The following is a 27388-nucleotide window of genomic DNA, read 5'->3' on the forward strand; positions in this document are numbered from 1 at the left end:
TTTTGGCTAAACGTTTACAAACAGTCATATCAAAACTTATAAATATAGACCAATCAGCATATATTAAAGGCAGATATATTGGGAATAATGCTCGATTAATTCAAGATATTTTTGACTACTGTGAAGATCATAACGAAGATGGCATTTTATTATTTTTAGATTTCGAAAAAGCCTTTAAATACCGTAGAATGGAGTTTTATGATTGAAACCTTAAAAGCTTTAAATTTTGGAACAAATTTTATCAACTGGATTACAACCTTATACAATCAACCTTTATTTAGAGCAAAAAATAACGGTTACATATCTAAATCTTGTAAAATGACTAGAGGTATTCGTCAAGTGTGTCCAATATCAGCATTACTGTTCATCATCACAGTAGAGATGTTAGCTACAAGAATTAGATCTTCTGACATAATACATGGTTTTGAAATTGGAATTAACAAAGAGATAAAAATTATACAACATGCAGATGATTCCACGAGTCTCCTAAAGGACGTGCAATCAGTAAAACAAGTAATTAAAACAGTAAAACAATTCTCTGGAGTCGCAGGTCCAAAGCTTAATCTAAGGAAATCAGAATGTATATTGCTAGGTTCTTTAAAAAACACATGTGAAAAGATTGAAGATGTAATTACAACAAATAATCCAGTTAAAACACTTGGTATATTTATAGGACATAACAAAATGTTGTATCAAGAAATAAAATGGATAAGAAAAATTAATCAAATTATTAGCATACTCGATAACTGGGGAAAAAGATATTTAACAATTTTTGGTAAAAAAGAAATAATCAATAATCTCATTATTTCTAAATTGCAATACAATGCGTCGATAATTCCCAATCCGTCTGATGAAATATTTAAGCAACTGAACAGAAAGATATTTAATTTCGTATGTAATAGCAGGAAAAGAATCAAAAGAAATACACTTATTGGAAAGGAATTGAAAGGTGGAATAAATATTATTGATGTTGAATCCAATTTTTTCTCACTAAAAGCGTCTTGGATTGCACGTCTGCTAAGTACTAAATCCAGTCTCTTAACATTTCTTGAACATAAATTTCAAAAAGAAAATATATCGCTGAGGTATATAATTAAAACAAACTTAAGAGATGTAAAAGAATATAAAGATATTCCATTTCTGCCGTTGTTCTATAAAGAAGTAATTTGCGCTTTTAACAAAACCAAAATGATTAAAGATATCTCTATGACTACCTCGAACGAATTCTTATGTTTACCAATTTGGAAAAATAACCTATTTCAGTTCAAAAACCATCCAATTTATTTTCCCAATTGGGTCAAGTCAGTTCTATACACCAAAGATTTAGATGATAACAATGGTGTATTTAGAGATTTAAAATATTTTCAAGATTTAATCTCTCATAAAAACAATATTATCTGTGAATTCTATATTTTAAAAACAATGTTCAACCGCTTTACTCGTATATTTGATTGCAAAAAAGCTCCCTATATTAATATTAAAGACAACATGCATGTATTATTTAAAGGAAATAACTTTGTAAACATATTTAATATCAAATCATCTTTCTTCTATAACATATTAGTTGATAACAAGTTCAATAAACCAATCACAGAAAACTTTTGGACGGAAAAGTTTGACATTCCGAAATCTTTATGGAAGACAATTTATCTCTTAAAAGTCGCAAAAATTTCAGATAAACAAATATCAGAGTTTAACTATAAATTGTTACATAAACAGTTGAATAATAATCTGAATGTAAGCAAATGGAATCCAAACATACAAAAATATTGTGAAAACTGCGGTGAAATTGAAAACATAGAACACCTTATATATGCCTGCAGATCGTCTAAAAGAATATGGAAAAGGATTAATAATGTACTAAATCTTGATATTTCTTGAAAACATATCGTCATAGGTTTTTATAATGAAACAAATCTATCAGAGACTCTTAATATTTTTATTTCTTTCATTGCACTGAAGATTTATAAATATAAAATGAAATGTAGACTAATTGAAACCTCTTGTAACAGTGAAAATTTATATATCTCAGTGAAACGGGCTTTAAATACATATCAATACATTGCAGAAAAATCGTATTCAAATGTATGTATTAAAAATATATTTAAGAAAGTCTGTACAACTTTTGATACTTCTTGATTAGAATTTTGTATATGAGAGGTCCGATGTGGAAGGAGGCGGCTCCTTCACATTTTGTTTACCTGGAGGCAATTGGACTCTTTGTATATGTGGTAGTGTGCCTTACAGGTAAACAAGGGTAGCCTTTCATGTGATACATAATAGTGTTTTTGTGTGTGTGTGTGTGTATTTATGAATAGTATGACTTGACAATTCAATCTAACTATTGTAAACTTTATTGCATGAAATTGCATTATGTTGATGAATTATTTATATATTTGTTGATATTGAATTAAATAAAAGATAAAAAAAAACTGTTTTAATGGACTGCCTTAATTTTAAAAAAAAAACCTTATCATAAGCGGAAAAAGCTCTTGTGTATCGAATTGGTTTGAGAGATGTAAATACTAATTGCGGGTGATAATGGAATATTGCGATAGAAATATCGGAAGTTGACGATTTCAAAGCTGAAGGTTGTCCTAAAGTTGAGTTTTTACTTTACATTTATGTACAATAAAATATCTAAGCATGATGCAAATGTACATTGTATATTGAAAAGGGGTAGGGATCTTAAATTATACCCTTTGTGGAGGCATCCGTTTACCTGATCAGGATAAAGAGCTAAAGGCCGGTGTGACCGGTCAACAGGGGATGCTTAATCCTCCTAGGCACCTTATCTATGTATCTATATATGCAGATGATATATCTCAGGATGTTTCACATCAATCTATTGATGTTATTGAGCAAAGGTTACATGATGATCTTTTAAACTCTATGAAATGGATGGAAAGTAATAAACTTACGATGAATTTAAAGAAAACACAATGTATGTTAATTGGTACTGTACAAAAACTCTCAAAGTGTAGAAAAATGTGTATCAAAGTAGGAGATATTGTTTTAGATACTGTTTAACCGGCCAAACTTCTTGGTGTACAAATAGATGAATGTCTAACCTGGTCTGTACACATTGATTCTTTATGCAAGAAACTTTCACAGAAAATAGGCATTTTACGTTGTCTGCAAACTTTTATGTCAAATGCAGCATTATTGAAAATTTATAACACTGTTATATTTCCTCATTTTATTCATTGTTGTACAGTTTGGTGCTCATCCAAAAACAGGGTTTTTATTGACAGACTTTTTAAATTACAGAAAAGGGCAGCCAGAATTATATTGAAAGTGAAAGTAATTCCGACTTCTATAGCTGATAATTTTAGTGTTCTTAAATGGATGCCTGTTCATGATTATTTTGTATATAGAAAACTAGTGCTGGTTTTTAAGGTTTTTAATAACATGACACCAGAATACATGAACGTTTTTAGTTTTGTCACCCAAGTTAGTTCCAGAACAACAAGAAGTAGCGATAGTGGCATTTTATATTTACCAAAAGTTCGAACTGAATATTATAAACGATCTTTTAAGGTATCCTCCATAATTTTATGGAATCAGTTGCCCGAGTCTGTCAGAAGCTGTGGTTCTATTACATTTTTTAAATCAGCATATTTGCAGCATTATTACTCAAATAAGTGATATATCAATATATATCTGTTTATTTTCCCCCCAGTGATATCGTGTGTATATTTTATGTATATATTTTATATTATGTTATCTATTTTTCTATTCTCTCATTTATCTGTCTGTGAATATGTTTTATACAAGACCACAATGTAAACTATTCATTCGTACTAATTGTGCTATTCTGTCTAAATAAAGAATTATTATTATATTATCCCACCGCTGATATATCCAGAGGTCCGTGTTTGTCCATCTCTATTTCGCATTCCTTATAAGAGTTATGAGATTGATCATTGTTTGTTATCTTCATATTTCATCTGGTACTCGGGTTGACTCGTAATCACCCGCGATGTTCATCCGAAGCCAAGCTAGTTACGTGTAATTCCTGTTATGTTCGGATGATTTTTCGAATACTCCTACCCCTCTAGGAACATTGCAAACTTTATGTCTTCGACCAATGACATCTAGCAAAAGGATAGTCATTTACTATGTTATAAATTATCAGAATATAATTTTTTTATTGACTGGGACGTCGGCAACATGTGTTTTGGGGGACCCTGGGACTAAATTGTTGTTTTCAACCCCAGGCAAAATTTTTGTCCTTCGGTCCTAAATACACATGTTGCCTTCTCAACCTCGCTTAATAAATCAATAATTTCGACCGTGTTGCTACAAATTCAACTCACTAAATGAGCTTGCTATACGACCATTGACACACATTTGCCTGTGTAATGATGAGGATGATAATAAATCAACCCAACGTATTCATATTTAAACAACACAAAGTTTAAAGTTATATTCATGCCTTTAATTCGACAGGAATATGACCGAAATCTATAAAGCTGATCGTGATTTCCCGATGATCTATCGTCAATATCCGTACCCACCATGACCTGAAATTTAAAAATATCATCAGAATATATTTCATCATCTATTCAATAATCAGAACCACCATTGTTAAAGAGAGAAGAAAGGGGAAAAGTAATTTGTATAAATTAACCACGACATCGTAAAAGCTTATATTTGGAAAAGGTCCGTGTAGTTTTGTAGTATTCTGATGTTTATAATTACAATAGCTTATAGGTATCACTTTTATTAGAATCTAATTATACATTATAAAATACTTACGCCTCACGCAGCAACCATAACTGCGGTTAAATCTGTAGTCACAGACGAATGGATAGTGACAAGGATTCCAAACACTGCATTCTCGACTTTTATAGCAGTAGCGCTGGGAATAACCTGAAACAATGACCAATTGCCGTATTTTAAGTCACAGTATCCATATTTACAATAACGATTCCAAACAGTGCATGTTTATTTGTCATAGCAGTGGCGCTGGGGATAGTAGAAACCTGAAACAATGACCGCAATTAACTAACACCTGTAGATGTAATGCATGCACATGTATTACTTTTATTTCAAAGATATAAAAAAGCACACATTATGGTGTGAATTTGGGGGACAAAAACCTAATTTATTGATAGTATTGTTAAAACGGGTTATAAAAAGTTATTTGCATGAGGATCAACCACATACAAGTTCATATTCTCGGTAAATACATGTATATCAATGAAAAATGAAGATAACGAACAGTGATCAATCTCACAAATCCCACAAGCAATACAAAATATATAGTTGGGCCTACATAGGCTATGCCTGTTGCCCAATCCTGTTGAGTTCCTCAATAAAAAAAAATGGATACACGTGTACCAGAAAGGTACAGTACATAGTGTGCCCTTCACTGTCTAATGTAGAGTGTTTTCTTAAGCCACGAGTTATAGAACTTTGATTAAGGTAGTATCAGCTATCATGAAGCAGTATACTTTCTTTTGCATTTTGAATATAAATAAAAAGGTCGTTGTTTAAAAACCTGACAGGAGGTCGATCGACAAACCAAGAGCTTTATTTGTAAAATATTCCCCCAAAGTTCATTATTACAAGTTCAACAACCTACATTGTTATTCAAACATCAAAGACAATCAGAAAATTGCTAGGAATCAAACTATTTGCTAAATGCTCATCTTCAAGCTGGTGCTCAGAGGGCATAAGCGCCGAACATAGGTCGAAATTTTACAGCCCTTCATCGGCAATAGTGTTGTCTCCACATGACAGAAAAATTCTCGAGCGGGACGTTAATTAAGATACAAACAACCTTAGCTTGTAATCTGTAAGATGAGTGAAATAAACAAACAAGTACTCACTTTGTAGTGTGTTCTCAAAACAGTTAAGTTCAGCAAAACAGAAATTTTCTCAGAAAAAGAATAAAATCAATATTCTTGTAATATGCACATTTTCGATACCCATAAAAACACTGATAAATAAGGTCCTCACTTGAAAACTATGGGATGAATTAGATGGACAAATGGTATATTCTCTATGTAATATTACGTCAAACCTGACGAAGTTCAGCAATCTGTGATTTTCTCAGAAATGGACGAAAATCAAAATCCTTGCCACCTGTTCATCTTTGATACCCATACAAACACTGTGTAAAATGATCAAGGTTATCACTTGAAAACTATTTTGGAATAAGATGAACAAATCATGTACCCTTATTTCGAATAAAAGGGTCATAACTCCTGCAGAATCAATCAAAATTCAAACATGATTTACAGTGACCCACCAGAAAACTACGCTGTAAACTTCAGCTTAATACATTGTAGGTGAGAGAGAAACGAAAATTTAAAAACCCCGGACGGACATATGTATGCAGACACCCCTGTACGATAATATAGTACATAATACAGTATACAATGTAGTACACAGTACCTTACGACTAGAGAAGGGCGTCCAAGAATTATATTACATAATATGATACATGATAGCTTTAAAAAAGATTAATAAAGGTAGCAAAATATATGTAGAAAAGGCTAGAACTGAACGCACGCTAACAATAGAAACACATTTCATCTTAGTAGTGATCGCACGATAATGATACAAACTTATCACATGTTGATTTGGACTTACAATTTGATATGTTAACTCGGGAAGGAATTAGAAAACATCGTATTCGTCCAAAAAACTGATCCACAATGGACATTGTGATAATTATTAACAAAATAAATCAAGGAGGACGAGCTGATTATTGATGGTGGCCAATTCAAAAATCAAATGATTATAACCTGTGAGATTCGTCAAGTTGCACTGAGAAGAAATTTGAATAAAGACTTAGAGACCGAAATGCAAAGAGAAGTAAAGAATGTGGACCAACTCGTGTAACAGAGTATTTTTTGTCAAATACAAAACATCCCCACCCACCATTCCCAAAGAAACAAAATCAGATTTGAATGGATTAGGTAGAGCCGTATCAAGGTTTTTTTTACAAATATTTACCATAACATAAAGAGGAATAGATAAGATTATGTAAAACGTAATTTGTTTTGCAAAATAAAGAATTGAATTGTAAACGCACGAATTGAAATTTGACAGTGTTTGAATAATAATAATAAACCAATGCCGGTACCATAGATTAATAAATTTGAAGCGATAGGATGAATTATAATAATCTTACCGGCTGACAGGGCAGCCAGACAGACGAGGAGAGTCAGAACAATCAACAGTTTTCCCATTTTGATTCTAGACGCTGCAGATAACATCTGATCGACTCAATGTCTTTATATACAATCGGAGTCACTACATCCACCAATCAATGCGATTTAAAAGTTATTTCCTTGTCTAACTTCGGTAGTCAATAAGTTAAGATGCATTAAATGTTCTGGAAAACCGAATTACAATTAAGTTACCTATCTAATCAATATCCGTTATTAAATTTATGGGTAAGTTTGAAAGAGAATTGAAAATAAGGAGTTTTGAGACATCGCCCAATTTCTTTATACTTTCAAATTTTCTTGATAAGTTTTCAGAACTACTGTGTCTAATCCCCTTAAACTTGTTTCAAACTTCATAACTCTCTTTTCATTTTTTTTCTATCCAGTAACTTGATTTTACTTCTAGAGTGATAGTTTTTTACACCCTAATCAAGAAACATGCCAGTTGAGTTCCGAATGACCTATTGGGAACGAATATTTTGAAGAAACGAACGATTGATCAAAAATGAACTGTTATAGGTGACAACAAAATGCTATAATCTGAGAATGGAAAGATGAACGATTTTAACGGAATGGTTTGGTGTGTGAAAGGAACCATTCTAATCGAAAACGGTACAGTTCATTTCGTGTAGCAGTGTGCTTCAGTGTCTTAGAAATACATTACTAATGCTGTCCTATAATACAGCATATTTTATTTTGCACAAAACTAATAAACATTAGCAAATTCAAAGCTATGATAGGCAGACCGTGTTTCCTCTGTCAATTTTAGGTTTGCACAAATATAATTGTCATGTTGCTACCTTAGATTTGTTGTTTGACTTTTTCATGATTTGAAGGCCATATCAAGAAATTTTACAATATATTTTGTTGAGATTTAGTAACAAATAGGTAAGTTTTTAAAAAAAAAAAAGTATTATCCATTTTTGTAAAATCTCTATAGATGATCTTTACATGGAGCATATCCTTATGAGGAAAGTTTGATTTCACCTTCTTCTAACTGGGGTCTGATATCCTATATTTGGAGAAAAAATAATTGGATATATTTCATTATATCATTCACATTAAGTTTCAAAGATTTTTTTAAAAATAATTTCATCATTTATTAAAAGGTATACATACTATTTGGGATAAAATATCCTCGGATACTCCCTCTTAATTCTCACCAATGGTGCCAGGGGCCCATTGGATTGAATGTATTTTATTAAGATTATTATTTTATATAAGGCATATATATCAATATGAAAATACATAATATTACTATATGTATAATAACAAATATTTTTCGAAGTCATAAAAATATCATATACAACGTTGATGTAGATTTATCAACAGTAGAATAACATAGAAATTACTCAAGGAATAATATATAAACAATGTAGTCCTAAGTTGACCGTATAGTTATAATGATAAATATTTAAGGATAGTATATACTGGTCTCTTCACAGCAATCAAGTTACATTAATTTACAAATTTGTTCAAAAAATTATGCTCTTTTGCATTTATATGCTTCAATACTGATGTATAAAAACATAATGATTTTTTAACATGGTTATACATATTAAACGTCGTTTCTCTTAAAGAATCTAATCTACATAACATTTTATGTTTGTATATTCTGTAGGCTATATAAGTAATAAGTAAATTTAAAGATTTGGTTTTATCATTTTGTTCTAGAAAAAATCCAACAACAACGTGTTTCCATTGAACTTTGAAGGATAGATAACTGCTAACAGTGTTCCATATATTTAAAACATCATCACACTCGTAAATCAAATGTTTTGTAGTCTCAGCTTGGTTACAATGTGTACATTCATTCTTTACATCTTTTTTCCATTTGCTAATATATGCATTATTACATAATATGTTATTCAATAACTTATAACTGAATTCCGCTATCTGTTTGTCTTTCAAATCTTTAATTTTACATTAATAAATGTTTATCCAATTTGAATCACCGAATATTCTGAATTCTTCAGACAGTAATACCTGAAAATTGGGTTTGCAAAACCTTTTTTCAACTAAATTTTTATAAAAGATATTACTTGATGTTTTAAGTATATTGGTAAATCCAAGAAGGAAGTTAAAATTAGTGACATTTTGTTTATTTGCACAGCTTGAATTTGAAAAATCGTTTAGTCCTCGAATTGTTCTCGTGATTGTCAGAATAATTTTGTATTCACATAGCCAGTTAGATTTGTCATTAATATTTGTATAATGTTCTAGCGGTTTAAAAATTCCATCATCAAACAAATCATTAACATATAAGATACCAGATTTTGCCCAATTATCGAAGAAAATGGGTTTTCCTTTATATTTCAGATTTGTGTTATTCCATAATGGTTGTTGTAAAATATCATCAGGTAATCTTTTATCAAAGTTAAGTTCGCTTTTACATTCATTAAAGCAACACAACATTTTTTTTTTATAAAATAATGGCAATTTAGTTTTGTTTAAATTCTCCACATCAATAGTTGAACATTTTAACATATAGTATATATCAAAGTTAAGTTTTCTACAATAATTATTTAAAATTTCAAGTAAGACTCTCTTTGAATTTAATAATCTCGGTATCCATGCTGCCTTTAATGCTTTTAATTTGCATTCTACATCTACTATTGAAAGACCACCTCTTGTTAGATCTCCAATCAAAATGTTTCGTTTGATTCTTTTTTCTTTATCCCGGAATGAAATTAAAGATTAATCGTTGTACTTTTTTCATAAAATCTTTATCAGGAAGACATAGAATTGATGATATATATGTTAATTTTTGAAATGGCAAGTGTATTTATTATGCATGCTTTACCAAAAAAGTATTAATGTTATTCTTTTCCAGGATTCAAACAGTTTTTCCATTTCATTATATGTTTATATATCTCAACTTATTCGATATGCAAGAGCTTGTTCTGGGTATAGTCAATTTTTAAATCGAGGTAAGCTACTGACAAAGAAGTTGATGGTACAGGGATTTCAACAGTCTCGACTGAAGTCAGCATTCCGTAAATTCTATGGTCGTTATAACGATCTAGTTCGTCAATACGACTTCGCATTGGGTCAAATGCTGTCTGACGTGTTTCATACCGATTGTTAAGCTGTTCTTGGCACACTGATTTTGACTGCGGATAACTCCGTTTACCTGATCAGGATATGGGGCTCACAGCGGGTGTGACCGGTCAACAGGGGATGCTTACTCCTCCTAGGCACCTGATCCCACCTCTGGTGTGTCCAGGGGTCCGTGTTTGCCCAACTATCTATTTTGTATTGCTTGTAGGAGTTATGAGATTGATCACTGTTCGTTATCTTCATCTTGCATTCTCATCCAAGTTTTATTGTAACATTCTTCTTTATCGTGACCTAAAAAGAAATTTAATTTTAGGAAAACTTTTTCGTATCTGTTTAATACTATCTTGAAATAAAGAATATTTTCCCGATTTTTTGGTGTTATCTGAGCTATATCAATCATTCTAATTCTTAAATTCCTTTCAGTTTTCCGTTCCATGTTTTAGCAACACCCAAATGCACCACCTTCCTTTTTAGGTACAATACCTATAGACGAGCACTAAAAGTTAGAAAACGGAGGAACCTGCAATCCTACCAAGACTATATTTTCTTTCTGTTTTCTTTTTTGATTAGAATTAAGATACCTGTGGTAAAACCGAAGGGGCGATAGGTCTCTTCTCTGTCTGTCCGTCCCCCTGTCTGTCCGTCTGTCTGTCTGTCTGTCAGTCTGTCCCATTGGTTTTTCAGACTTTCCCCGTTTTGCTTGCGTGGAAACTTGTAATGTATATGTAGTTACAGAGCGGCAAACTACAGACCAAGTTCGAATTATGAAACGTTTAATGGACAGGTCTTAAAGAAATTAAATTTTATATTTTGCAATTTTGAATTCATCGGGATCGTGTTCCGATAGAAAATCTGTAAAGGTATCACATCTGAATAGCGGCAGTTGACGATATTCGATCACAGACTGTAGAAATCCACTTCAGTAATCTAAGATTTAATCTAAGTATTTAAAATGCAGATACGAATATTCTATCGGTGTGTTGTTTGTGTGTTCCATTTGCAGATTTTGTTCAAAGACGGTGACCCAGTTTGGAAGTTTTTAACTATATCGAAACTACGCAAACTACGCATTCGATGACGGAATACTGAATTTTCTTGGTTGTTTTGATAATTCCAAATTTACCATGAAAGGTGAAAATAACGAACATACTCCTATAAGGAATATAAAGTAAAGAGGTGGGAAAACAGGGACCCCTGGATATACCTGGGGTGGGATCAAGTGCCTAGAAGGGGTAAGCATACCCTGTCAATTGGTCATGTCCGCCGTGAGCCCTATGCTCGGGTAAACGGTGTAATCCGTAGTTAAATCAGTGTGCCAAGAACAGCCTAACAATCGGTATGAAACACATCAAACAGCATTCTACCCAATGTGACATTTGATTGATTGAATATTATTTAACGTTCCTCTCGAAAATACTTCACTCATATGGAGAAGTCACCATTGCCAGTTAAGGGCTGCAACATTTAGGTCTATGCTCGGCGCTTATAGTCAATGAACAGGGAGGGATTTTTATCGTGCCACACCTACTGAGACACGGGACCTCCGTTTTTGCAGTCTCATCCGAAAGACCGGCACATTTAGTCGTCCCTTACGACAAGCAAGAGGATACTGAGGTCCTGTTCTAACCCGGATCCCCACGGGACAATGTGACATTTAAAATATATACATGTCTATGAATTGGATTAAAAATTATAGAGTTCTGACTATGGCTATTTCATCCCTAAAACACCCCACATGCATTTTATCTCTCAACTGATTCGATACACAAAATCTTGTTTTGCGTATGATCAGTTTTTAAATCGAGGCAAGCTACTGACAAACAAGTTGATGGCACAGGGGTTTCAACAGTCTTGTTTAAAGTCAGCATTTCGCAAATTCTATGGTCGTTATAATGATATAGTTTGCCAATGCATCCTATCATTGGGTCAAATGCTGTCTGACGTGTTTCATACCGATTGTTAGACCGTTCGTGGTACACTGATTTTGACTACGGATAACTCCATTTACCTCATCAAGATATGGGGCTCACGGCGTTTGTGACCGGTCAATAGGGGATGTTTATACTCTTCCTGGGCACCTGATCCCACCTCTGGTGTGTATAGGGGTCCGTGTTTACCGAACTATCTATTTTGTATTGCTTATGGGGTTTACGAGATTGATCACTGTTCGTTATCTTCACCTTTCATGCATCAACTGTATGACCAATAAAACATGAAACTAGTGATATTTTTAACTAATACTAAGATGGTAAGGTCTGTGGACTTTTAGGTGTTTTTTCTGCCACTGTTTTCATGGTAGAGTTTGATTTGAAGGTTTGATTTAAGGACCAGAACGTTTTTGTTTTTCAATTTGCTGTAGTCTAAACTGACCAGCATCTGCATGCACGTGTGTTGATTTATGAGTGGACGATTTTTAAATCACCATAACTTTCATATGAATGAAACAAACATTTCAAAATTTCACTGTATAGGTATGATATATACAAAAGTCCTGAGTCATACTCTCGTGCGCATGCATACACGTACATTGCTTTTCTTTCATTGTTTGTATTGAAATTGTCATAACTTTATCATTTAAGACTTATTTGCTGTAGGTTTACAATATAAATGCCTAAAGATTTATATGAACCATGGATGTTAATTCAAATCTGCGTGCTGGTACAATTTGTGCATTTTAATGCTAAACTTCTTTCATCAGGTATTGATCTATAACATTTTGAAATTTTCTATGAGATGATTTAAAATCTATGGGGAGGGGTTGGGGGAATAAGAGATAATTTATTATCATTTTTATTATATAACAAAACCATTGTACATTTTGAGATCGCCGCTCGAAACGAAATTGGTCAAAACTTCCCTAGAATAAACTGGGATGACAACAGATGGTGTTAATTTTATGAAGTTACTGAACTGTAACCAAAGTTTAATAGCAAATCCAACTTGAGAAAATCTACAAATACATCTGAGAAACTCTACCAATATTATCAATTACCGAGCTGCATACACCATACATAAATAGTCTTGTTGTACCATCAACAATACTACTTTGGAATGGTTTACCGAATGAAATAAAGGTATCTGAGAAAATATCTTTTGTTGATTCATCGAGAACAAATACTTTAAAAAAAAAAACCGGTGATAAAAACAAAGGTTTTTTCAGTTATGGGAAGCCCAGAATAAATATTTTGTTTTTGTGTTGTCATGGATCTGCGATCATTCATATTACATGGTGCGCCAGAAAGGATCCTAATCTATAAATAAAAAATATATGTATCTATTCATCATTCGACCTGACGGATATTAACAGTCATTATTTGTCAAAATTTATTAACGATTCCTGTCACGTGTGAAGAGTTCACGACTCAGTCCAAACCCTGACCGACATACGTGAGAGATGAACATTTTCAATTATTAAATATCTGATGAATTATATTTGGGTTATACATTTTGTGTTTGGTGTATGCAATGTATTCTATTCGTGAGACTCTAAAATAGCAAGCACTAGTTGACTACCGAAGACTTAAATTCATTATTATTGATTTACAAAGCAAATATCACCTATTAAAGATGTATTTTTTCTATGATTGTTTGTAAACCAAGTTATTTAAGCCTATAAATTCAGTGTTGAGCCTGTAGCATGCACGGAAACGCTCTCTCTCTAATGTAAAGAATTAGTCGATTTCAATTACAAGGTTTTAAACAAATGGAATCTCACTAAGTGGAATAGAGGAAATTATGAAATAACAACAATAACAATATTGAAATTGTTATATAGTGAGACTTTTAAATGATTCTCTCAAAGTAATGCGAATATTGATAAATCAAACATGATATATATACATGTAAGTAAATGAACCATAAGCGTACAACAAATTTATTTAGTTTTCTTGTAAATTCCACGAGGAATTTACCACAGTAGAGTACAAAGTTGCATGCTTGACGGGTTAATGTATATAAGCTCACCTGAACAATAACCTGTAAATCTCAGTGTCAATGTTTTACCTTTGACAGGTTAGTGGATATAAGCTCACCTGAACAATAACCTGTAAATTTCAGTGTCAATGTTTTAGCTTTGACAGGTTAGTGGATATAAGCTCACCTGAACAATAGCCTGTAAATCTCAGTGTCAATGTTTTACCTTTGACAGGTTAGTGGATATAAGCTCACCTGAACAATAACCTGTAAATCTCAGTGTCAATGTTTTACCTTTGACAGGTTAGTGGATATAAGCTCACCTGAACAACAACCTGTAAATCTCAGTGTCACTGGTTTTCTGTAGTTCGCCCACATATAGTGTGAATTAAAGATCGTGTCATCGATAAAGATTTAAGATTCATCTCTCTGCATTGTATCATACACAATGAGATTCATGGAGATTAAAAACGCGGCATATTTCCTCTAAAGACGTATATTGTTCTTTCCTTTAATCTTTGGAAATGCAAATTTCTGTAGATTATAAGCTTTGGTATTTATTGATGCAAAATAAAGATAAATGTATACTTTATATATATCTTAATATATTATTTACGTGTTTCATACTGATTGTTAAGCCGTTCCTGGCACACTGATTTTGACTGCGGATAACTCCGTTTACCTGATCAGGATATGGAGCTCACGGCGCGTGTGACCGGTCAACAGGGGATGCTTACTCCTCCTAGGCACCTGATCCCAACTCTGATATGTCCAGGGGTCCGCCTTTGCCTAACTATCTATTTTGTATTGCTTGTAGGAGTTATGAGATTGATCATTGTTCGTTATCTTCACCTTGCATATTATTGGATTAAAAAAATCTATGATCACTGAGAAAATAATATTCAAAGTGCGTGAAAATGCGTAATTTGTAGGGAACTTTGTTAAGTTGAACGCTAACGGTAGCTCCGTCACAGTCGTTGCTGCGTGGACAAGTGTGAAAAACATATTAGTTCTTACTATTGACATGATAAACGATAGAACACGATACACGCACGATAGGATAGGATACACGCACGATTGGATAGGATACATGCACGATACGATAGGATACACGGTAAACCTGATAAACGCAAAACTTGATAAACGATCTTCACGATAGACTTGATCAACGCAAAACACGATAAACGATCTTCACGATAAACGGAAAACCTGATAGAAATTTTGTAAATTTAGAAGCAATTTAGACAAAACGAAATTTTGATACCTATTACAATATGTTGATAATAGTATTGAAGGATTTCAATATTCCTTATATACCTAAAACATATAATTTCTTTAACTCACGGTCGTACTTGAGAAAAAACATTTTAATTCAAAGATTTTTTACGCCACCACAGCTAAAATCAAAAACATAAACTATATACGTTTCTTAATTCATTATTTAGTACTTATATGTGAATTTTCTCAGCCAACGATTCTAAAACTTATATTGTTGCCTATATGTTTAATATATAAATTACACAGAGCATTAACTAAATGTGATATACATGTAATGTAGTGATATCATGCTTCAGTAGCTTTTTTATTTTAATGTCTATTATCTTGAATGTGAAATAAAACCAAGTAATATTTTATGTGTAGCGATTAGGGGCTATTTTGCATGAAGATCTAAGTTCAGCGGTCATTCAACAATTACAATTATTTTCATCATGACCGCTTTAAACAGAATCCACTGCACTAGACCATCTCTTCATACTTTAGAATTTTCTCCACTATGAGTGATAATTGATAGTCATAAATAATTGGAATATATTTCTTTCAATTCATATCGTAATAACAAAAAATAATAAACTATGACAGTTAATGACATGTCTGGCTGGACTACAGTTAAAAACACGTAGGTGGATTAAGTAGAAGATTGTGTATAATCATCTAGGCTCTGCAAAATGTTTTTATGATTAAAAGTTCAGATGCAATAGTAAAAGTATATTTGTAGGAAATACTGGGTGTAGACTCGAACTTGAAATAAGTTGGAATACACGATTGAAATCTTTTATGACGAAGACAACATTCATTTGTTTATGTTGACGGCATATATTCCTTTGTTTGTAATTTGACCTTAAGGAACTGGCTGCATGACTCGGAAGTAATATCATTTATAACCCGTGGTAGTTTAAAGAGCCTGTGATTGGCAACATCCATAATCATAGAGTTCAGTCTGTATTCAAGCGTTGAAAAATCCAAGTATAGACTAGATGTGGCTTCTTCAAATAACGTATGCAAAACTCTCACTGTAATAGAGTAAAGTTTTGTGCGAATATGATGTGGACCTAATTGTCTGTTAACGTAAGGTAAAATTGAATCAAACGTGACATCATTTATACTTGGTCTTTTAAGGAACGATCAATCATGTGATGGAATGGTGTGTGATCTTGTGACCTTGACCTGGACGTTTGACCTACGTTTAATAAAAATCTTACATATACGACATGTCTTCAACTATTAAGGTACATGTATCTCTCTCATATCTTCTGTATATATTTCTTATGGTAAGACATTTCATATCATGATCTTTGACCTTGTGATCTTGGAATTCGGAGTTTGATATACTTTTTAAGAATAACCTGTCAGCTCTATTCGGACCCATTTTAGGTGAAATTTTCATATATTGGATATAGATTCTTTGTGGCAAGACCTGTACATAGATTGATCACTGTTCGTTATCTTCACCTTGTATAACGATGCTTAAATTTTTGACCTTGGAGTTTGACCTACTTTTGAAAACAATCTGCCCTATTAAATATATCTGAACTATTTAAGGTAGGGTTTTCATATTTTGTATGTAGGTTCTTTATGGTGATACTTTATCATTTCGTAAAGCTTGACCTTGTAACCTTAACTTGAAAGTTTAACACTTTTAATGAAAATCTTACCTATTTGATATCTCCTGAATTATCTAAGATAGAGTTTTCAAATTCTTTATATGAATTTCTTATAACAAGGTCTAAATATCATGACATGATCAATGACCTTGTGACCTTGGTCTTATCTAGAACAGCAAGATTATGTGAGTGATATTGGTGTTAAGGTTATGTGAATTCGTTTTCCGTTATGTTATGATCATTTGGAGCTACGGTGTGGTCATAATATGTGGTAATGAATTTCCATGGGTATAAAGATTGATAAATTTGTTTGTGTTTTTAAATCACAACAGCTGAAAAATGGCAGGCCAAGGTAAGTCTTGTTACATGTATATTGGCTGGACCAATTTGTGTAATTTAAGTTTTTATTTGCTCATTTGCAAACTTAGTCATTAGTAAAGAGTTATTTATTATGTTGTTCCTGCCAATTATATATACTATTTGCTTGATTTTGATTTATTATGTGTTTTGTTTGATCATGATCATAAATGAGATGTTTACTAAAACGAGTTTAATTTTGTTATTACATTAGACACTTCAAAGATTACATCGTCGGAAACCCGCAGTCGGTCGCACTTCTTTTACCTCCTGTGGGACAAAACTCCAATATTTTTGCATAACTCAAATTGAAATACATGACTTTACGTGACCTATCGAGGACCAATGGGAATCACCATAAGTATTCCCGCAATTCTAAGCGTCAGCAGTAATGGCGGCGTTCATGAAAGTGTGCGTTTTGTTGTACCACTATTAAAGATGGAGGTTACAAAGCTCTGTCGTCAAAACGTTTACTTGAACAGTACATCTATGCTCTAGAGTGACTCAACTTTTACCCAACAGACGTATTATTTGCGTGCAGCCTTTGTATGAATACACTAAATCGGGCATGCAAACTCAACGAGTCAATGGTCACGAAAGTGGACCAGATGAAGGAGGAAAGGGAAAAGTGATATGTTTACATTTGGAATAAAAATAAATTTCAAAACAAACTGTTGTAAAGCATTTTGTTGTAATTTGTCAAAGTCTTTGTTTTAAAAGCCATGTTTTTATACGCTCCTGCACACTAGAGGTGGGAGGATTTTTCATCGATTGAATATCACAATAAGGAATGGTAAAGGGATCAATCTGATAAAGAAGCCGAGACACACCTTCTACCGAAGATATCGGCGTTGTGTCCCACTGGAGGTAAAAGAATTGCGATCGACTGTGGGTTTCCAACGATGCAATCATTATTCAGTAACTACTATATGCCAGAGCTATTTTCTCAGGTGGCTTTTCTACCTCAAAATTGCTGAATGTAAATAGGTATTTAATGGAATACTAAATTGTTTTATATTCACAATTTTATAATTCGTTAGTATTTCCTTCAAATACCTCAATATCACTGTGTTACAAATTTCCCTAGAAGTGCCTCTCAATTTTCAGCCAATCCGAAACCAATGATACGGTCACTTGAAGCTTTCGCCATTTGTTTAAAAAAAAACAACCCTGAATTTGTAGGCGACCCCCACAACCCCTTTGCCCCATTCAGTTGGGTTTATTTATAGTTTTTGTGCTTAATATACCATTTATATGTAAAATCGTCTTATTGTATATATCCTTTTGCATTATGACGCGGTCTTGCCTTTTTGTGCACGATCTTTTTTTATATTATTAGTATTTTAGATGTATATTGTCTGGGATCACTTTGTGTAAATTACATGTTTATTTACAAACCAAGTAATTAGTAAACATTTTGCTACTCTCTTTCTCTTTTCAATGTTTCGTTTTGAGAGCTCGATCTCCTGATGTCCCTGAGGTCCAAGGATTTGAACTATCTATAATTGATTGATTGATTTTTATTGTTTCATGTCTCGTTCGATAATTGTTCACTCATATGGATAACTCATATAAAGATCTCTCCCTGGTGACCATTGCCGTAAAGTAGGCAAAATTTCAGCAGGGAGAGATCTTCATCATGCCACACCTGCTGTGGCACGGGACCTCGGTTTTTGCGGTCTCATCCGTAGGGCTGACTCATTTTTAGTCGCCTCTTACGACAAGCAAGGGATACTGAGGACATTTGTATCCCGGATTCCCACGGTACTATCTCTAATTGAATTCGCTGTACGTTCAACGTTTAATTAAAACTCGTCTTTAGTTTTCCACTAGTTTGAACTTAACTACAATGGACTTGGACATATCTAATTCACTTGACACTACCGTATGTAAAACTCTATTCAATTGAACCAACACGAAATTATATAATTGAAGCTATTTTTATTGAACAAAATTTATCTTTATATACTTATATCCAATTATTTGAAGATGGGTATAAATCGAAACTTAATTAAATTATTACAGAACATGAAATATTTCTAAACTAAATATTTGACACAGTCTTCGATTTATTAGCCTATCTCTGAATAAATTAAAGAATTTAAAGGGATACATTCTATTGATGATGGGTCTATTTCAGTAAGTAATTTGTATTTTTAATTGAATTGAACAAATCTCCATTCATTCCTCAAATTTAACCTATCTTTAATTCGTTTCACATTTATGCATTATGCACTAACCCTGCATATGGTGTTTATCTTTCTCAATTGATTCGATATGCAAGAGCATGTTCTTCGTATGGTCAGTTTTTAAATCGAGGCAAGCTACTGACAAACAAGTTAATGGTATACGGGATTCCACAGTCTAAATTAAAGTCAGCATTTCGCAAATTATATGGTCGTTATAACGATCTAGTTCGGCAATACAACCTATTATTGGATCAAATGCTATCTGATGTGTTTCATACTGATAGTTAGACCGTTCTTGACACACTGATTTTGACTACGGATAACTCCGTTTACCTGATCAGAATATAGGGCTCAAGGCGGGTGTGACCGGTCGACAGGGGATGCTTACTCCTCGTAGGCACCTGATCCCACCTGGTGTGTCCAGGGGTCCGTGTTCGCCCAACTATACATTTGTATTTCTTATAAGAGTTATGAGATTGATAATTATTCGTTATCTTCACCTGTCAGTAAGTATTTTATACTTTTAATCATTTAATAAATCTGTCTGGGTTTGTAGTTTCAAATTCACTATAATTATCTTATATCCATCCGCGTATGCACAAGTTAATGTCTAGTAGACTTTAAAAATATGAATGCAGGGTATTAATAAAACACAACTCCGTTGTGTTACGTGAATTTAACGCGAAAACCTCCCACGAATTTCACGTTTGTTTGAAGTTCATGTTAAAACCTTGTGGCGAATTTCAGTTTTTTTTAAAAATACATTCATATGATGCACAATTGTCAATCTATTTTGTATTGCTTGTAGGAGTTATGAGATTGATCAGTGTTCGTTATCTTCACCTTGTATTCATATGACCCACAATTGCCTGTGTCGGGATGAGGATAATGTTAGACAACACAAAGGTTAATGTTATATGCATGTTTTAATATTAGACAGGAAAATGACTGAAATCTCTAAAGATGTCTGTGAAATATGCTTGCATCGTCATTTCCGGATGATCTGGCGTCACTGTCAGTAATGACCCCCATGATCTGAAATTTGAATAATATACATGTAATCAGAACATATTCACCATGTAAAACTTATACGGTACCAATTTTGATGCACCAGATGCGCATTTCGACAATTAATGTATCTTCAGTGATGCTCAACCGAAATGTTTGAAATCCGAAATAACTATGAAGTTTTAGATCTAAATATAGCCAAAAACAGCGTGCCAAAAAAGTTGAGCCGAATTCGTCCAAGTATAAGAGCTATGCATCTATTCAATAATCAGTTGTTAAAGAAAGAAGAAAAGAGAAGGGGTGTAATTTGTATAAATTTACCACGACATCGTATCAGCTTACACTCTATTCGGTAAAGGTCAAAGGAGTCTTGTAGTATCCTAATATTTATAACTACAATTATTTATAGGTAAATTATACATTCTAAGATACTTACACTTCACGCAGCAACCCGAATACCCGAATCTGTAGTCACAGTATTGTGGAGAGTAACAACGCTTCCAATTATTGCAATGTTGTCTAGGAAAACAGTAGTTTTGGTTTTGATAATAACCTGAAATGATGGCCAGTATTAAACAGCATCTTAATGCATTTCAAAGATCATACAGATCATACAGAGCACACAGAATATGGTTTGAATTTCGTGACTAAAACCTAAATCATTGATAGTATAGTTAAAGTTGTATTATCCGATGTTCATGTATTATTTTTGCACACAGTTAAATTAGTTTTTAAAGTTATTAACTCTTCCTTAATTAAATGCTTGAAAACATGTGCATGTAAAAGAAAACAGTGAAAATACTATTTAAAAAGTAAATAGTAGCGGTACGCATAAATTTGCATCTATAAATAGCCCCACGCGGGTCAGGGGAATCCGAACAGGAGGTATAAAAATCAAAGGCAACTGTCTAAATACACACCAGAGTAAACTTGAAATGGATGAAAAGTGGATGATATGTACAACAATATTTTGAAATTGAAAACTTTCAAATTTACTTTATTTTGTAAAAAAAAAAATGCAGTTTTAGTAAAAAGCAATCTTTAAAAAATTAGAAACCCCCGTTTGACTTGAACACGCGATTTACAGTTCGAAAGTCGACGTGCTAACCTACTGAGCTGTTTATGTTTCATAGGGAGTATTTTGATTTTTCTACACAAGTCCCTGTGGTGAAACAATAGTGGGTCACCCCATGCGTCAGACGACGTATATGATAGACAAGATACAGAAGAAAGAGTCAAAAGACAACTTTGTTTTATAAATACTGAATGTATTTTTCTTTTAATGTAAAATTTATCCTTCAGATCTCTAGAGTTCGATTCAAAGTAGCGTCTGTGGAAAAGAGGAAATAACGAACAGTGACCAATCAATCAATCTCGTAATTCTATAAAGAATAGAAAATTTAGAATAGAGTAAATACGGACGCTTTGATGTACCGGAAGGGGAACTAGATGCCTAGGGGGGGTGGATACAGTAAACACAGACCCTTGACGTATCCCTCCTTATCCGCGTCTTATGATAAACCTCGCTTTCACTTAAGGAAACATACTGAACAAAAAGACACCTCGTTTGTGGGAGGGATAAATGTGTAGTGCTACATGTTTTAGAAAAAGTATTTAACAAATGTATTGGGTAATGTTTAAAAAACACAATTGTGTTTGATTTTAAGACTAAACTACAAAATATACATCGGTGGACAAAAAAAAAAAAAAAAAAAAAGGAAAGGCTAGGAAGATATTTTTACAATATTAAGATTAAATCAATCTAATGATCATCATGAAAGGTGAAGATAACGAACAGTGATCAATTTCATATCTCCCACAAGCAATACAAAATAGACAGCTGGGCAAACACAGACTCCTGGGTACACCAGAGGTGGAATCAAGTGCCTAGGAGGAGTAAGCATACCCTGTCGACCGGTCACAACCGCCATGAGCCCTATATCCGCATCAGGTAAACGGAGTTATAATATTACAGTTATAAAATTTCTGGGATTTTTTCCGGAATTACATGTTTCAAGACGTTAAAGCACTTCGAGTTCGAAGTTTGATTCTAAATTGAAGAGAATGATTCTTTATCTGCAGATCTTAGCTTTCTGGGAAAAGTGTCGGACCCACAAAGTAGACACAACAAATGTACTGGAAAATTTCACAGTACACCCGTCACTAACTTAGGTAGAGTGTTTTTCATTTTTAATGTTTAGAATGCTTAACTAGGGTATTTCTAATGGTTAACAAAAATTTGAGTGTCACTTGTCAAGGTACGAGGGAGATACAGAGCTCACAATTCTTTGTTATGTAAACAAGGCTCGTGTCATGTTCTTGTTTACATAGATTGAATATACTAGTAAAAGTTTCGTTTAAAGTTAATTCTGAACACAATTGAATAGTTTCTAGTGTTCGGCACGTCTCATTTTGGTTTAAACATGCTATTTTCTCTTAAGTAATCCATATGTAAATAAAAACATGGCACGAACCTTGTTTAAACTACAAAGAATTGTGAGTGATATATCTCACTTGTAACTCAACAACTGCTATTCAAATTTTGGTTGACCATTAAAAACACTTTAGTTCAGCATTGTAAACAGTAAAAATGGGAAAATAAAATTTCAAAAAATTTCAGCTCAAATCGTCTCTATGCCCCTTTAAGCACGAGTTGTAGAACTTTACTTAAGGTAGTATCAGCTATCATGAAGCATCCTATAAATAAAATACATTTGCTTAAAAATTAACAGGAGTTAGATAGACAAACCAAGAGATATATGTGTCAGGTGCTTCCCTAAATTTGATTAGTATAAGTTCAACATCCTATATTTTTATTCAAACATAAAAAACAACCAGAAAATTGCTGGAAATCAAAACCCTTGTTATATGCAAATCTTCAAGCCGGTGTTCAGAGGCTGTAAACACTGATTTTTTACTTAAAGTTTACAGCCCTACACAGGCAATAGTAACGTCTCCATATCAGTGAAATATTCTCGAGCGGGACGTTAAACAATACAACCAACCTTAGTTTGAAATCTGTAAGATGAGTTAAATAGACAAACAAGTACTCACTTTGTAATGTTTCGTAAAAACAGACAACTTCAACAAACATTAATTTTTTTCAATATTCTTGCAATATGCAATCTTCAATACACATATAAACACTCTAACAAATAAGGTCCTCACTTGAAAATTGTGGGAGGAATTAGACGGACAAATCATATACTATCTATGTAATATTACGTCAAAACTGACTGAGTTCTTACAAACTGATTTTCTCAGAAATGGGCGAAAATCAAAATCCTTGTCACATGTTCATACAAACACTGTAGAATAATAAAAGTTCTCAATTGAAAATTATGGGAGAATAAGACGAAAAAATTTGGTACCTTTATTTCAAATAAAGGAGCAAAACTCCTGCAAAATTGGTCAAACTTTCAATGTAATTTACAGTAACCCACCAAACACTACACTGCAATTTTAGCTCTGTACGTGACTGAGAAATGAAAACAGAACTCCTGGATGGACGGACATATGTATACAGATACAGTACATAACATCCCCATCTAAAAAGTGGCGTATAAGAATTATATTAAGCACTAAAGTGACCGACACGAACAATTAGAAGGCCAAATGTTTGAGACAAGCACCTGTCATTTCATCAGGGCAACAAAATATCTTTAATTTAGATGGATAAAGGTAGTGGAATGTGCTGCAAGAGTTAGCATTGAATGAACACTAACGATACAGACGGATTACATGTTGATTTAGGCTTACTATTCAATATGCTAACTCGTAAACGAATTAGAACACGTCCGATACACCCAATAAGCTGATCCAAAATGGGCAATGTGATATTGATTGACAAAATAAATCCAGGAGGACGAGCGGATTATTGATGGTGGTCAGTTCAAAAATCAACCTGCAATCACAACCTGTGAGATTCCTAATTTTGTAATGTGAACTAATTTGAATTAAGGCATAGAGACCAAAAGACAAAGGAAAGTGGTTAATGTGGACCAACTCGTGTAACAGAGTATTTTTGTCAAATACAGAATATCCCCATCCACCCTCCCAAAGGAACGAAATCAGGTTTGAATAGATTAGCTAGAGCCGTATTAAATTATCAAATCTTTTGCTGACAAATATTTACCACCAAAAAAAACAAAAACAAAGAGGAATAGATAAGATTATGTAAAAATTAATTTGTTTTACGAAATAAAGAATTGAAATATAAACGCACGAATTGAAATTTGGTATAGTTTGAATAATAATAATAAAACAAACAAATGCCGGTACCCCAGATTAATGAATTTGAAGAGATAGGATGAATTATGATAATCTTACCGGCTGACAGGGCAACCAGACAGACGAGGAGAGTCAGAACAACAAACAGTTTTCCCATTTTGATTCTAGACGCTGCAGATAACATCTGATCGACTCAATGTCTTTATATACAATCGGAGTCACTACATCCACCAATCAATGCGATTTAAAAGTTATTTTCTTGTCTAATTTCAGTTGTCAATAAATTAAGATGCATTAAATGTTCTGGAAAACACTGAATTACAATTAAGTTACCTATCTAATCAATATCCGTTATTGTATTTATTTGTATGTTTGGTAGAGAACTGAAAATAGGGAATTTTGAGACATCGTCCAATTTCTTTGTACTTTCAGATTTTCTTTATGAGTTTTCAGAACTACTGTTCTGATCTTCTAAAACTTGATTCAAACTTCACAACTCTTTTCATTTTTTTTTCTACCCAGTAACTTGATTTTACTGCTAGAGTGATATTTTTCTGCACCCTAATCGAGAAACATGTTGATCTACAATGACCTGATAATTTATGCTAGTTGAGTTCCAAATGACCTTTGGGGAACAAATATTTTGAAGAAACGAACAGTTGATCAAAAATGAACTGTTATAGGTGACAACCGAATGCTTTAATATGAGAACGGGACACTTAGGTCTGGGAATGGAAATATGAACGATTTTAACGGAATGGTTTGGTGTGTGAAAGGAGCAATTCTGATCGAAAACGGTGCAGTTCATTTGGTGTAGTAGTATGATTCAGTGTCTTTGTAATACATTACTACTTTTGTCCTACAGTACACCATATTTCGTTTTGTTTTGCAAAGTAAATCTATTAAACCTTAGGAAATTCAGTGCTATAATAGGTAGACCGTGTTTCCTCTGTCAATGTCAGGTTTGCACACATATATTTGTCATGCTGCTACTGCTTAGATTTGTTGGACTTTTTCATGATTTGAAGGCCACATAAAGAGCTTTTACAATATATTTTGTTGAGATTTTGTAACAAATAGGTCAGCTTTATAAAAAGTATTATCCATTTTTGTAAAATATCTATAGATGATTTTTACATAGGGTATATCCTTATCAGGAAAGTTTGATTTCACCTTTTTCTAACTGGGGTCTGATACCCTATATTAGAAACTATGTGGAGAAAAAATAATTGGATATATATCAGTATACCATTCACAATAAGAGGTTTTGTATAGATTAACTCTTTACAGTTTTCAGTTTTGGTTACTATAACATTATTAGGTGCTGAGATCTGATTCCGTGGCGTCGTGGTCTGGTGGTCAGGCCATGGAGGGAGTGTTCAAAATATCGTTTAATATGTCCGTTATCAGATTGTTGCAAGATGTCTGAAACGACGAATGAGAATGACACAAAATTCTGAGCTTAAATGTGCCGGAGAACAGATTTGTTTCGGCGAATTAAATAATAAAATCGGACCCGAATCGACGAGGGGTCAAAATGCAGTTGCACATCTGTCAGTGATGGATTTACATATACATGTAAATAGATAGAGTTTTTCAATTCAGAATAAAATCAAAGACACAAATAAAATTTCTATATTTTTTTTTCTCATCAAAATGTTATACGTTATTAATTTTACCTACATTTATCTATAAAATGAAACATGTCAAACAGGTCAAATGCTGTATGACGTGTTTCATACCGATCGTTACATCGTTCTTAGCACACTGATTTTGGCTACGGATAACTCCGTTTACCTGATCAAGATATAGAGCCCACGGAGGGTGCGATCGGTCAACAGGGGATGCTTACTCCTCCTAGGCACCTGATCCCACCTCTGATGTGCCCAGGGGCCCGTGTTTACCCAACTACCTATTTTGTATTGCTTATGAGATTGATGAGATTGATCACTGTTCGTTCTCTTCAACTTACATGTGCATGCACGTGTGTTGATTTCTGATTGGACGATTTTGAAATCCCCGTAACTCTCTTATTAATGAAAAAAAACATTACGAAAATTTCAGTGTATAGGTATGATATAAACAAAAGTCTTGAGTCATACTTCCGTGCGCATGCATGCACGTGCATTGCTTTTCTTTCACTGTTTGCACTGAAATGGACATCACTTTATCATTTAAGACTTATTTGCTGTAGGTTTACAACATAAATGCCTAAAGATTTATATAAACCATGCATGCTACATCAAATCTGCGTGCTGGTACAATTTGTATATTTTAATCCTAGACTTCTTTCATCAGGTATTAATTTATAACATTTTCAGATTTTCGATGAGATTTTTTAAAATCAATAGGGAGGGGTTAGATGCATTAGAGATAATTTATGATCATTTTTATTTTATAACAAAACCATTGCACATTTTGAGATCGCCGCTCGAAACGAAGATAGTCAAAACTTCCCTAGAATAAACTGGGATGTCAACAGATGGTGTTAGGTGTTATTTTTATGAAGTTACTGAACTGCAACCAACGTTTGATAGGACATCCAAATTGGGAAAATCTACAAATA

At 33.2% G+C, this 27388-nt stretch overlaps 2 long non-coding RNA genes across 2 annotated transcripts; both read right to left on the reverse strand.

Moving 5' to 3' along the window:
- Nucleotides 1-4419: 4419 nt before the first annotated feature.
- On the reverse strand, nt 4420-7252 carry LOC125645595 (uncharacterized). The gene is made up of 3 exons (XR_008796199.1): nt 7148-7252; nt 4762-4875; nt 4420-4526 (listed from the first exon to the last, which is right to left on the reverse strand). It is a non-coding gene; the product is annotated as an uncharacterized LOC125645595 (long non-coding RNA).
- A 13239-nt stretch (nt 7253-20491) lies between these two features.
- LOC130047156 (uncharacterized) lies at nt 20492-25074 on the reverse strand. Its single transcript, XR_008796200.1, has 3 exons — nt 24922-25074; nt 21029-21145; nt 20492-20619 (listed from the first exon to the last, which is right to left on the reverse strand). It is a non-coding gene; the product is annotated as an uncharacterized LOC130047156 (long non-coding RNA).
- Nucleotides 25075-27388: the final 2314 nt, after the last annotated feature.

Source organism: Ostrea edulis, chromosome 6, assembly GCF_947568905.1.
Source record: "Ostrea edulis chromosome 6, xbOstEdul1.1, whole genome shotgun sequence".
Lineage (NCBI taxonomy): Eukaryota > Metazoa > Mollusca > Bivalvia > Ostreida > Ostreidae > Ostrea > Ostrea edulis.